Here is a 12,719-nt window from a genome sequence, read left to right as displayed (position 1 = left end):
CATTGAATCTGTAGATTTTCTTGGGTAGTATAGTCATTTTGACAATACTGATTCTTCTCACCCAAGAGAACAGTATATCTTTCCATCTGTTTGTGTTGTCTTTGATTTCTTTCTTCAACATTTTATAGTTTTCAGAGTATAGGTCTTTTGTCTCTTACATAGGTATATTCCTAGGTATTTTATTCTTTTTGGTTTGATTATGAACGGGATGGTTTCTCTGATTTCATTTCTGGTCTTTCATTATTAGTAGAGAAATGCAGTCTATTTCTGTGTATTAATTTTGTAGCTTGCAACTTTGCCCAATTCATTGATGAATGCTAACAGTTTTCTGGTGCTGTCTTTAGGGGTTTCTAGGTATAGTATCATGTTATCTGCAAACAGTGATAGTTTTACTTCTTTTCCAATTTGGATTCCTTTTATTTCTTTTTCTTCTCTGATTGCTGTAGCTAGGATTTCCAAAACCATGCTGAATAATAGCAGTGAAAGTGAATATCCTTGTCTTTTTCCTGATCTTAGTGGAAATGATTTCAACTTTTAACCATTGAGAATGATGTTAGCTGTGGGTTTCCATACATGGTTTTTACTATGTTGAGGTAGGTTCCCTCTATCCCCACTCTCTGGAGAGTTTTTATCAGAAATGGGTGTGGAATTTTGTCAAAAGCCTTTTCTGCATCTTTTGAGATGATCATGTGGTTTTCATTCTTCAGTTTGTTGATGTGTTGTATCACATTGTTAGATTTGTGACTACTGAAGAACTCTTGTATCCCTGCAATAAGTCCTACTTGATTATGATGTATGATCCTTTTAATATATATTTGTATTTGGTTTGCTAGTATTTTGTTAAGGATATTTGCATCTATGTTCAATTTGTTCCAATATTCACAAAAGAAGAATACCTCCTTTTCTGGATACTGGAACAAGTATTTCTTTCACATTTTATTAAGAGTTAAATCTAGGGAGTCTCATTGTGGCTCTGTTGGTTAAAAACCTGACTAGGATAAGGATTTGATCCCTGGCCTCACTCAGTGGGTTAAGGATGCAGCACTGCTATAAGCTGCAGCATAGTTTACAGATGTGCTTTGATCCCATGTTGCTGTGGCTGTGGTGTAGGTCTGCAACTGCAGCTCTGATTCAACCCCTAGCCTGGGAACTCCTGTATGCTGCAGGTACAGCCCTAAAAAGAAAAAAAAGAAAAGAAAAGGGAGATTAAACCTAATTCATATAAGGAGATGTTAATAAAGCTAAAAGACATGTCCAAAGCAAGTGAATCTAGAGTCAAAACCATAACGTTTGATTTTCAGCCTGAAAGCCAAGACTTCAGAAAATACTTTTTTATCTGTAGTTCTTATTTAAATCTTTATTTCCCTTTTATTACTTTGGACCCTCAAAATAAGTATTCTTTACATGATTCTTATTATACATAAATTTGGGCTTTCTTTAATAAGTTAATAAATATGACAAAAATGTAGCTTCTCTTCCCTTAGATTTTCTCATTTGAGTATTTTATTGGTCCATAATGTAACATTTTTACCTTCTTTAAAAGAGCAAAAAGCATTCAATATTCTATTTCCTACAAGTTTTTGTTATTGTGTATTTATATCTCAACAAAGCTTAAGCAAAAGCCTCTAAAATTCAGGAACTACTTGAATGCCTGCTAGGATACTCTCTAAAAGACAACAAAATCTAGATACTCATTAGAGTAACACACATGCTAATGAGCAGTCAATTTAAAAAATTACAAGCTATATGGTGAAATCTGACTAGTCAGTCAACAGAAAAAAGCCCCAGAAATGACAAATGATGAAATTATCATAAGGAAAAAAAGTCAATTATAAATAAGGCCAACATAATTAAAGATTAAAAGAAAAACATGAACATAGTGATAAAAGATATACAAAATAACCCAATGTTAGTCAATGGATGAAAAATTACATATCTAGGAGTTCCCATTGTGGCTCAGCAGAAATGAATCTGACTAGCATCCATGAGGATGCAGGTTTGATCCCTGGCCTCACTCAGTGGGTTAAGGATCCGGCCTTTCCATGAACTGTGGTATAGGTTGCAGACATGGCTCAGATCTGGCATTGCCGTGGCTGTGGTATAGGCTACAGCTCTGATTAGACCCCTAGCCTGGGAACCTCCATATGCTGCAGGTATGGTCCTAAAAAGACCAAAAAAATTACGTATCTAAAATATTAACCTCATCCAATAAAAGTTGTAGGAGATTAGATGCTGCTTAAGAAACCTGAAGACACAAAATAGACAGTATCCAAAATGAAAAACACAGAGAAAAAGATTAAATTGGGGGAAAAAGCTGTAGTAATCTGTGAAATGATACAAGTGATACATGTAATAGGAGTGCCAGGAGAGGTGGAGATAGAAAAAATATTTGAAGAAATAAGATTTAAAATATTAAAATGTAATAAAAGCTATAAAACCAAAGACCCAAAAGGCTCAATGAAACTCAAACAGAAAAACACAAAGAGTACCAAGAGGCACTATTACCAGATTGCTAAAAATTAGTGATAGAAAACTTAGAGTAGAAAGGTTAAAAAAGACATGACATACAAAGAAACCAAATAAGAATGACAGCAGAATCTAATTTAAAAAGATCAAAAAACAAACACACAGGAGTTCTCTTATGGTGGAGAGGGTTAAGGATTCAGCATTGTCACTGCAGCAGCTTGGGTCACTGTGGTAATGTGGGTTTGGCCTGGGAACTTTCCCATGTTGCAGACATGGTCAAAAACAAAATCAAAATATGCAAACCAGAAGAAATGATACAGTATTTTAAAAGTGGAAAACAGAAAGCAAAAACACACTGTTAAATCAGAATTGTATAACTGACAAAAATTTCCTTTAAAAATTGAAAGTGGGGGTTCCCGCTGTGGTACAATGGGATTGGTAGCATCTCTGGAGTGTTGGGATGCAGGGTCGATCCCTGGCCTGGCACAGTGGGTGAAAGACTATGTTGCTGCATCTGTGGCATAGGTTGCAACTGTGGGTTGGATCTGATCCCTAGCCCAGGAGCTTCATATGCCATGGTGTGGCCAAAAAATTGTAAAAATAAAAAATTTAAAAAAATAAATTGAAAGTGAAATAAACATTTTCAGACAAAAGATAAAAGAATTTATTACCAGATAATCTGTATGGCCATTAACAAACATTTTCAGGTATAAATAGAATGCTACTACATGGAACCTTGGAAAGAAAGACTTCCAGAAATGGAAATACAAGCAACATTTCATCATATTTAAAATTTATCTAAAAGATAATTGTTAAATGAAGTAAAAAATGTGGCATTTACAACACACATAGAAGTAAAAATATGATAACAAGAGTAGAAAAGATGGAAGGCGGAAATGGAAACATTAAAAATATGATAACAAGAGTAGAAAAGATGGAAGGCGGAAATGGAAACATTCTGTTGTAAGGTTATACACTGTATATTATACTTGAAGCAGTAAAATATTATTGAAAACAGACATCCAAAGATGCATTCTGCAATACTTAGAAGAACCATTAAAAACTAAAACAAAGATAATGAGCCCAAGGTTTTCCTGTGGAAGCTAACTGGCTGCCTTCTCCTTCTCCTTCTCCCTCCATGATATGGGCTCTTCACTGATACCAGTGATCTTGGATAAGAAAGTCATCTGGCAAAAATGTCACGTGTTCAAAATTCCCATTCAATTAGATATTGTGAACTCTGTGCACACTAAGTTGCACAAAAACAACAGACAGCCCTATACTATCAATGAATTAGCAGGTCATCAAACCAGCTCTGAGTCTTGGGGTGCTGGCTGGGAATTTGAGGCAGGGGACTTACCATTCTGGCTGGGTGCTTTTGGAAATATGCATCAAGGGGGCTGCATGTCTGCACCAATTGGAACCTGGCAATGTTGGCACCACAGAATGAACACAATACAGAGTGATACGCCACCTGCTCTGCCTTGGCTGCCTTGGCCTTACCAGCACTGATTATGTCTAAAGGTCATTATATTGGGGAAGTTCCTAAACATCCTTTTGTAGTTGAAGATAAAAGTCAAAGGCTACAAGACCAAGCAGGCTGTTCTGCTTCCTAAGAAATTTAAGGCCTGGAATGATATCAAAAGTCTATGCCTCATAGAAGATGATAGCTGGCAAAGGCAAAATGAGAAAATGTTATCATATCCAGTGTAGGAGAGCCTGCATCATCTATAATGAGGACAATGGTATCATTGAGGTCTTGAGAAACATTCCTGAAATTACTCTGCTTAATATAAGCAAACTAAACTTTTTGAAACTTACTCCTGATGAGCATGTGGGACATTTTTGCATTTGGACTGGAAATGTTTTCCTCAAGTTAGATGATCTACATGGCAGTTGGTGTGAAGCTGCCTCCTTCAAGAGTAACTACAACATTCCCATTTCTAAGATGCTCAATCAGACCTTAGCAGAATCTTGGAAAGCCCAGAAATCGAAACAGCCCCTCCAAGTACCACACAAGAAGATTCATCACAGAGTCTTGGAGAAGAATCCACTGAAAACCCTGAGAATCACACTGAAGCTAAACTCAGATGCAAAGACCATGACCATGCCCTGGAACACCTTTCTCGCCAGGACAAGAATCACAAACTCTGGATGGATAAGCAGCAGCAGTAGTAGCAGCTGAATCAGATGAGAAAGGGGGTTGCAGGCAAGAAGTCTGTGGTGAAGAAGAAAGGAAAGAAAGCTGTTGGTGTTAAAATGCAGAAAAAAACCTTTTGTGGGGAAAAAGCCTGCAGTGACCAAAATCCACCAGCTAGCTGAAAAGAAGCCCACAGAAAAGAAACCCATGACACAAGAAAAGAAGCCTACTGCATAAACTTAATTTTTTTCATTCTATAAAGACCATACTATTTTGGACCGCTAATTCTGAATAAAGGCCTGATCAACAAAAAGAGCCCCAAATAGAGATAATGCTAAAACTAGTTCATCAAAAGAAAACAAGAAAAACTGAAAAAGTGGTGAAAAAAGAAAATAAATTACAAGATGGTAGATTTAAACCCAACCATGTTGATAACTATATCAAGTGTAAAAGATACAAACATTTCAGTAAAAAACCACAGATTGTCAGGATTATAAACCAAAATCCAACTATATACTATCTATGACAACCCTACTTCATTATTATTAGTATTAGTATTAGTATTATTAACCAAGCTGTAGTTCAATTTTATTTCTTTACATTGAGACAAATGCCAACTTTATTATGAGGTTTCTTAATATATGTGGTTATAAAGTTGAGTTTTTTTCATTTTTTAAAAAAATTTTTTGAGTAATAAAAATTACAATTTTTAATTGTAATTCATTGAGTAATAAAAAATAAAAAATAAAAAATAAAAAATAAAAAAATAAATAAAAACTCCTAATTAAAAAAAATTTACTTAAGTGTAATTTATTTACAATGTTGTGATAATTTCCACTGTACAACAAAATGACTCAATTATACATATATACACATCCATTCTTTCCCAGATTCTTTTCCCATATAGATTATCACAGAATACTGGGTAGAGTTCCCTGATGGCCAGTCACTTCATATACCTCAGTGCGCACATGTCAATCCAAAACTCCCACTCCATGCCCCTTCCCCACCTGTCCCCTTTGGTAGCCCTAAGTTTGTCTTCAATGTCCATGAGCCTATTTACATTCTGCAGATAAGTCCATTTGTATCCTTTTTTTTTTTAGATTCCACATATAAGTGATATCATATGATGTTTGTTTTTCACAGTCAAGTAATTTTACTTAGTATGATAGTTTCTAGGTCCACCCATGTTGCTGCAAATGGCTTTATTTCATTCTTTTTTATGGCTGAGTAGTATTCCTGTGTTTATAAGCACAACATTTTCTTTGTCCATTCCTCTGCTGATGAACATTTAGGTTGCTTCCATGTCTTGGCTACTGTAAATAGTGCTGAAAGGAACGCTGGGGTGCATGTATCTTTTAAATTATTGTTTTCTATAGATAGATGTCCAGGAGTGGGATTGCTGGATCATATGGTAGTCCTATTTTTAGTTTTTTGAGGAAACTTCATACTGTTTTCCATAGAGGTTGCACCAATTTACATTCCCACCAACAGTGTAAGAGTATTCTTTTTTCTCCAGTACACTTCCTCGTATTTGTCTGTAGACTTTTTGACGATGGACATTCTGGCTAGTATAAGGTGGTATCCCATAGTATTTTTGATTTGCATTTCTCTAATAATTAGTGATGCTGAGCAGCCTTTCATGTTTTTTTGTTTGTTTTTTGTTTTTGTTTTTGTTTTGCCATCTGTCTTTTTGAGGAATGTCTGTTTAGATCTTATGCCCAGTTTTTGATTGGGTCATTCTTTTTTTTTTTTTTTTGATATTGAGATGCACAAGGTGTTTGCATATTTTGGAGATTAAATTCATCAGTTGCTTCATTTTCAAATATATTCTCCCAATCTGTGGGTTGTCTTTTTGTTTTGTTTATGGTTCTGTTTGCTGTGCAAAAACTGTTAAGTTTAATTAGGTCCCACTTGTTTATTTTTGTTTTGATTGCCATTAGAGGCGTATCTAAGAAGATAACTGCTGTGGTTTTTGTCAGAGCATATTCGGCCTATGGTGTCCTCTGAGAGTTTTATAGTATTCAGTCTAACATTTAGGTCTTTAATCTCCGTCTTGAGTTTATTTTCGTATATGGTGTTAAAGAATGTTCTAATTTCATTCTTTTGCCTACAGCTAGCTGTCCAGTTTACAGCACCACTTATTGAAGGGACTGTCTTTTCTCCATTGTATATTTTTGCCTCTTTTGGCATAGATTAATTGACCACAGGTGCTTGGGTTTATTTCTGGGCTTCTATCCTGTTCCATTGATCTATATTTCTGTTTTTGTGCCAGTTACCATACTGTTTTGATGACTACAGCTTTGCAGTATAGTCTGAAATCAGGGAGCCTGATTTTTCCAGCTCCATTTTTCTTTATTAATACTGCTTTGGCTCTTCAAGGTCTTTTGTATTTCCATACAAATTTTTAATTTTCTTGTTCTAGTTCTGCGAAAAATGCCATTGGTAATTTGATACAGAGTCACTGAATCTGTACATTGTCTTAGGTAGTATAATCATTTAGACAGTACTGATTCTTAAAATCCAAGAGCATCATATATCTTTCCATCTGTTTGTGTCATCTTTGATTTCTCTCATCAGCATCTTATAGTTTTCAGAGTATAGGTCTTTTGTCTTTTTAGGTAGGTTTATTCCCAGTTATTTTATTCTTTTCGATGTGAAGGTAAATGGGATCATTTCCCTACGGATCTTTCATTGCTAGTACATAGAAATACAATCTATTTTTGTCTATTAATTTTGTGTCCTGCAACTTTATCGAAAATGGGGAAAAGTAGAAGTATGGAAAAGAATATAACTCTATAAATACTAATTATAAGAAGGCTGGAGTGGATATATTAATTTCATATAAGGTATTTCAGAACAAGTAATATTAACAGGGATAAAGAGGCATGTTTCAAAACAAAAGAAGTAAATGAACCAAGAAGACATTACAACCTTAAATATAACAGCACCTTATAACTGAAATTCAAAATACGTGAAGGAAAGTCAGGCAAAATAAAAAGAAAAATAAACAAATCCACAATCATATTTGGATCTTTCAAAACTCTCTTAGAAAATTTTGGCAAGAGACGGGATTAAGATGGCAGAATAGAAGGACTGGAGCTCAACTTCTCTCCTAAAAACAACAAAATTCACAATGAAGACTGAGCAATCTCCACCCAAATGGACCAGAAACCCATACCCTACTCCAGAAGAAAAAGAGGAGGCCACATCCACAGGTAGGAGGGGTGATTTCGTGATATAGACAATCCCATACCTCCCAGGTGGGAAGCTCCACAGACTGAAAACTAACTGGCTCACAGAGACTCACCTACAGGAGTAAGAGTTCTGAGCCCCACATCAAACCCTCACATGCTGGGATCTGTCACTGGGAGAAAGAGCCCCTGGAGCATCTGGCATTGAAGGCCAGCAGAGCTTATGTGCAGGAGCTCCACAGGACTGGGGGAAATTGAGACCCCATTCTTAAAAGGCGCACACAGACTTTCACGTGCACTAGGTCCAGGGCAGAGCGAGGTCTCCACAGGAACCTAGGTCAAACCTGACTGCAGTTCTTGGAGGACATCATGGGAAAACAGGGGTGAATGTGGCTTGTTGTGAGGGAAGGACATTGAAGGCAAAGCTCTGGGGAATATTCAGCAGTTGCCTTTTTCTGGAGGTGGCCATTTTGGGAAGATCTGGCCCCACCCGTCAGTCAGTGCTGAGAAGCCCCAGGGCAAACAACAACCCAGGTGGGATCACAGCCCCACCCCTCAGTAAACAGGCTACCTATAGAGCCTCAGGCACACAGCAGCCCCTAATCCCATCCAGAGACTAAGCCCCACCCACCAGAGGGATCAGAATCGGCTTCACCTACCAGTGGGCAGGCATCAGCCCCTCCCATCAGGAAGCCTACAGCAAGCCCCCCATACTGACTTCAGCCACAAGGGGGGCAGACACCAGAAGTAAGAGAGGCTACAACTCTATTATCTGTAAAAAGGTCACCACACCAAAAACCTATAAAAATGAAAAGACAGAGAACTATAACTCAGATGAGGGAGAAAGGAGAAACCCCAGAAAATCAGCTAAGCAATGAGGAGATTCTCAGCCTCCAGTAAAAAGACTTTAGATTGCTAATGCTGAAGATGACGCAAGGCATTGGAATAAGCTGGAGGCAAAGATGGATAACTTACAGGAAACACTAACCAAAGAGCTACAAGATATAAAACTTAAACAAGAAGAGATGCAAAATACAATAACTGAAATGAAAAACTCACTAGAAGCAGCTAACAGCAGAATACAGGAGGCAGAAGAACGAATAAGTGAGGTGGAGGACAGATTAGAAGAAATTACAGATGCAGAACAGAAAAGAGAAGAAAGATTGAAAAAAAATGAAGAGAGTCTCAGGGAACTCTGGGACAACATTAAACGCACCAACATCCGTATGATAGGGGTGCCAGAAGGAGAAGAGAGAGAGAAGGGGACAGAAAAAATATTCCAAGAGATAATAGCCGAAAATTTCCCTCACATGAGAAAGGAACCACTCACTCAAATTCAGGGGGCACAACGCGTACCATATAAAATAAACCCAAGGAGGAACACACCGAGACACATATTAATCAAACTGACCAAAATTAAAGACAAAGGGAAAATCTTGAAAGCAGCTAGGGAAAAGAAACAAGTAACATACAAGGGAACCCCAATAAGGTTATCGGCAGATTTTTCAGCAGAAACTCTGCAGGCCAGAAGGGAGTTAACTTAACGTGATGGAAGGAAAAAACCTCCAACCAAGCTTACTTTATCCAGCAAAGCTCTCATTCAGATTTGAAGGTGAAATAAAAACCTTCTCAGATAAGCAAAAGCTGAGAGAATTCAGCAACACTAAACCAGCCTTACAACAAATACTAAAGGAACTTCTCTAGGCAGAAAAGAAAAGATTAGCAACAGGAAACAAAAATTCCGCAAATGACAAGGCTCCCCACCCAGTAAAGGTATATATACAGTAAAGATATGAAATCATCCATGCACAATTATACCACCAAAATCAGAAATCATGAGAAGAGGTGGGTACAAATGCAGGACACTGGAGATGAACTTGCCATTAAGAGACCAACAACTTAAAACAATCTCATATACATATAGACTCTTACATCAAAACTTCAGAATAACTGCAAACCAAAAATCTACAATTGATACACAAACAAGCAATCTCTGGAGAAGAAATATATCTCATAGTAAATAAGTGCATAATCCACCATGAAGGGGGTCATTTGACCTCATTCTTGGAATGCTGAGGTCTTCTTACATCTGATTCTGATTTCGTCTCCATCAAAGAACTTATGATAATTATAATTAAATAATGCCACTGTACAATTAAATAATACAGTTCTACAATTGTATTATTAATAACCATTTCTCTCCATGGTACAATGTAAAGTCTATAATGTCTTGTTTATCACATCACCTAGAATGGTGTAATGCCTTTATTGAAGACTCAATGAGATGGAACAAATTGTGAGGACATATTTATATAGTTACACTGTTTTTTAACCAACTTATGCATTTTATATTTTACTTATTTTCAGAGGGTGTATTATTTTTGTTATGCTTACCAGGTGTTACTCTTTTTACTATGCTATATAAAATATTTAAAGGTATATAAGGCTTTCTTCTTTATAAATTTTAGTTGCATAATATAACAATTTAATATAATGCTAATTTTTAAAGAAAAGTTGAAATGTAGTAGATAATTCTAAATAGTAAAGATGAAAGCCATACAAAATGGGATAAAGTGTAGAATAAATTTCCTATTTGTCTCAGCACATTTTCCATTCCACTTCTCCAGTGGGAGTCACTTAATCTGTTTCTTAAAATCCATGTTATAATAATCTGTGTGAATGTAATTGTGTGTAAGTGTATGTATTTTATTCTGTAAAAAAATAAAAATAAAAAAAAGGAAAATTTTGGCAAAATCAGTAAGTATTTAGATCACCTGAAAAATACTATAAAAACGCTGACCATATGGCTATATATTGAATATTCCTCTAATAATTGCAGAGTGGGTTATTTTTATATGTAGATGAAATATTTAGCAAAACAGGCCATATCGCAGGATATAAAACAGGTCTCAATAATTTCCACATTTTTAAGTTGTGGAGTGTGTTTTCTTTTCTTTCCTTCCTTCCTCTTTTTTTTTTTTTTTGTCTTTTTGCCATTTCTAGGGCCGCTCCCGCGGCATATGGAGGTTCCCAGGCTAGGGGTCCAATCGGAGCTGTAGCCTCCGGCCTACGCCAGAGCCATGGCAACGCGGGATCTGAGCCGCATCTGCAACCTACACCACAGCTCACGGCAACGCCGGATCGTTAACCCACTGAGCAAGGGCAGGGACCGAACCTGCAACCTCATGGTTCCTAGTCGGATTCGTTAACCACTGCGCCACGACGGGAACTCCCCTTCCCTTTTTTTTTTTTTTTTTTTTTTTTTGCTTTTTACAGTTGCACCTGCAGCATATGGAAGTTCCCAGGTTAGGGGTCGAATTGGGGCTACAGATACTGGCCTACACCACAGCCACAGCAATGCTACATCTGAGCCACATCCATGACCTACACCACAGCTCACAGCAATGCCAGATCCTTAACCTACAGAGTCAGGCCAGGGATTGAACCCACATCCTCATGGATACTAGTCAGGTTCATTTCCACTAAGCCACAATGGGAACTCCAGGGGGGTCTATTTTCTGACACAGGGGAATTAAATTAGAAATAAATATCAGAAAGCTATTTGAGGTATTTGCAAAAATTAGAAACTAAGAGAAAATTATAAATGATTATAAACTGTTCAAAGAGTAAATCACAAAGGTAATTAGAAAATATTTTGGAAAAAAAATTTCCACAATGTAAAGAATGTGTGGGATGCATGTAAAGGAATTCTCGGAGGGAAATTTATAACTTTAAATGTTTATACTAGAAAAGAATAAAGTTCCAAACCAATTATCTAAAGGCTCATCTTGGAAGTCAGAAAAAGAAAGACAACTTAAAATCGAAATAAATAGCAGGAAAAATAAACATAAGGCCAGGAATAAATGATACAGAAAACAAACAGTAAAATATAGTAAAAGCTGTTTTGCTAAAAAAAAAAAAATCAGTAAGATTGATGAAGAAAAGATACAAATTATTAAAATAAAAAATAAAAAAGGGACACATAGATGCAGATGCCACAGACATTATCTAGTTAACAAAGGAACACAATGAACAGCTTCATGCTACTTATATGACCTCTTATGAAAGGTACAAATTCCTTAAAAGACAGAGATTGTCAAAATTGACTGAAAACCAGAGCTCTTTTCATGGCTCAGTAGTTAATGAACCCGACAAGGATCCATGAGGATGTAGGTTTGATCTCTGGCCTTGCTCAGTGGGTTAAGGATCCAGAGTTGCTATGAGCTATGGTGTAGGTTGCAGATGCGGCTCGGATCTGGTGTTGCTGTGGCTGTGGCATAGGCCAGCCGCAAGGCGTCAGATTCAACCCCTAGCCTAGGAACTTTCCTATGTCGTGGGTGCAGCCCTAAAAAGGAAAAAAAAAAAAGGACTGAAAATCAAAAAGAAAATCTTAATACCTCCACGTCAACTAAAGAAATTACAATATCACAAAGGTAGAGAACAGAAAAAGGGAAAAACAATTTCCAATTTATTTAATGAAGCCATAATTACTTTAATACCAAACAAGATAAATTTATAACTAGGAAAAAAGTTACAGATAACTGCATAAAATAGATGATGTTAAAATGTTGGGGAAAACAAACAAAAAATAAGATAATGCATAGCTAACCAAATGGTCAGCTGCTCCTTGCCACTGGCTCCCAAAGTCTCCACATACAATCACTGTCAGCTGTAGACCAAAAGCATCCAGTAGTTCAAGGTGTTCATGATACCAAAATGAACCTTTCTTTAGAAATGTTACATTTAAAGGTTATAAGGCAGAACTAAGAAAGACAACCAGAATCACGTGTTCAGCTACCTAATGCTTCACTCCAGTGCAGATTTTAAGTAGTCTCCCACTGGCATGGAAAAATATGATAAACATCTGCATTTAAATTACAGGAGGAGGAGAATGTAACTTTGTAAAATGTTAGCAGTAG

The 12,719-nt window shown here is 36.6% G+C and overlaps 1 protein-coding gene and 1 pseudogene across 3 annotated transcripts in view; one reads left to right on the top strand and one right to left on the bottom strand.

Moving 5' to 3' along the window:
- Positions 1–4,914, top strand: part of LOC125132183 (60S ribosomal protein L4-like) — a 43,758-nt pseudogene extending 38,844 nt beyond the window's left edge.
- KIAA1328 (KIAA1328 ortholog) overlaps positions 1–12,719 on the bottom strand; it is a 375,101-nt gene that overhangs the window by 175,999 nt on the left and 186,383 nt on the right. The gene's annotated exons all lie outside the window — the stretch shown is intronic.

Source organism: Phacochoerus africanus, chromosome 8 (assembly GCF_016906955.1).
Source record: "Phacochoerus africanus isolate WHEZ1 chromosome 8, ROS_Pafr_v1, whole genome shotgun sequence".
In the NCBI taxonomy this organism is placed as follows: Eukaryota; Metazoa; Chordata; class Mammalia; order Artiodactyla; family Suidae; genus Phacochoerus; species Phacochoerus africanus.
Note: the sequence above shows the minus strand (reverse complement) of the source record. Positions and strands in the feature narration are given on the sequence as shown.